Raw genomic sequence first — 2,080 nt, 5'->3', positions numbered from 1 at the left:
TGTTTCCTCATGAAGTGTTTTGTAAACTGATATATTTTATTTCTGCAATAGATTTGTACAATTGGGAAGCCCAGGTGGCTCAGCGGTTTAGCGCCACCTGCAGCTTCAGGGCGTGATCCTGGAGACCTGGGATCGAGTCCCATATCGGGCTCCCTGCATGGAGCCTGCTTCTCCCCTTTGCCTGTGTCTCTGCCCCCGCACCCCCCCCCCGTGTCTCTATGAATAAATAAATAAAATCTTGAAAAAAAAAAGATTTGCACAATTGTTCTGGGAGGATAGGATGGAAGAGCAGATGACTTTGGGCTTGATCTCCTTTTAGTTTATGCTGCCTCCTCATAATCCCATGGGAGAGGAGCAGAGCCGTGGAAGCCCTCTTTCCATCCCACACCAGTGCCTGAGGATGAGTTTGAAGAAATGGAGCCTATAAGTGAGATAGGGAGAAAATGACCTGAAAGTTGGGAGGGCATAGGAACTAAAGGGAAAGAGTTTTAAATAGCAGTGAGGGTTCAACAAAGGTCACAAAATACAGGGGTGAGTTCTGGTTTTCAGAAACCAGATTCCTGTGATGACTTTGTCCTTCCTCTGGACCTTAGTGACAGCTTGTTGACCTGTACCTCATCACCATCTGCCATTGGTGGGTCACCAAGTCATTTTGGTACCTCACTCCAGAGCACCTGCCACTGTGCAGGAACATTCTCTGAGAGGGGCAGAAAGTCGTCTGAAGACCCAGGGGAAAGAAGACTGACTCCCAGTGTAGACCTGCTTTCCTATGACCACCTGCAGGTGGACTTCTCTGCCCTTGGCTTTAAGTCCCCTGGCTCAGGGGTGCAGCAGGCTCACCTGGTGGCACAAGTGACTGAGAGCCTTCACCTTTGTTCTCTGGGCTGATGACCGCTGCTCAAGCTCTTGGAGGAGGGCCAGAAAGCCTGAGTCGACTCAGGACAGGGGTGGGAGGAAAACAATACAGATGTGGGGGATGGAGGTGGGGGTAGGGCAGCAAGATTTTTAGCAACAAGTGAATATTTTTTAAATGTATTTTGGGGGCTCCGGGGCGGGGGGCAAGTCACTTGAGCATCTGCCTTCAGCTCAGGTCATGATCACAGAGTCCTGAGATGAGCCCCACATCGGGCTCAGAGGGGAGTCTGCTTCTCCCTCTCCCTCTGCCCCTCTTCCTGCTCGCTCTCATTCTCTCTCAAATGAATAAATAAAATCTTTGTAAAAAATGTGTTCTGCACTGGCTTATTCCTGGGATGTGAATAAAGTATTGGTCTTATTCAGAAAATAAATTTGGGGGGCTCAGAAATATTCTGTAATGTAAATCATCTTGTTATTAAATGACAAGATAGATGATAGTTTTTCGTATCACTATTAAATTCATGCTACAAATCACAATGCTTCCTTTATCATAAATGCTACTTGATTTTTTTACATTTGTTTTTACTTAAGTTCAATTTGCCAATATATAGTATAAAACCCAGTGCTCATCTCATCAAATGCCCTACTAAGTGCCCGTCACTCAGTTAACCCATCACCCCACCCACCTCCCCTTCCACAACCCTTCGTTTGTTTCTCATGGTTTGTCTCCCTCTCTAATTTTTCCCACTCAGTTCTTCTCCTTTCTCCTTATAATCTCTTTAGCTATTTCTTATATTCCACCTATGAATGAAACCATATGATAATTGTCCTTCTCCAATTGACTTACTTCACTCAGCATAATACCCTCCAGTTCCATCGCTGTCGAAGCAAATGGTGGGTATTTGTCGTTTCTAATGGCTGAGGAATATTCCCTTCTATACATAAACCACATCTTCTTTATCCATTCATCCTTCGATGGACACCGAGGCTCCTTCCACAGTTTGGCTATTGTGGACATTGCTGCTGTAAACATCGGGGTACAGGTGTCCTGGCGTTTCACTGCATCTGTATCTTTGGGGCAAGTCCCCAGCAGTGCAATTGCTGGGTCATAGGGCAGATCTATTTTTAACTCTTGAGGAACCTCCACACAGTTTCCCAGAGTGGCTGCACCAGTTCACATTCCCACCAACAGTGCAAGAGGGTTCCCCTTTCTCCACATCCTCTC

This window comes from Canis lupus, chromosome 22, assembly GCF_011100685.1.
Source record: "Canis lupus familiaris isolate Mischka breed German Shepherd chromosome 22, alternate assembly UU_Cfam_GSD_1.0, whole genome shotgun sequence".
Taxonomy (NCBI): Eukaryota; Metazoa; Chordata; class Mammalia; order Carnivora; family Canidae; genus Canis; species Canis lupus.
Note: the sequence above shows the minus strand (reverse complement) of the source record.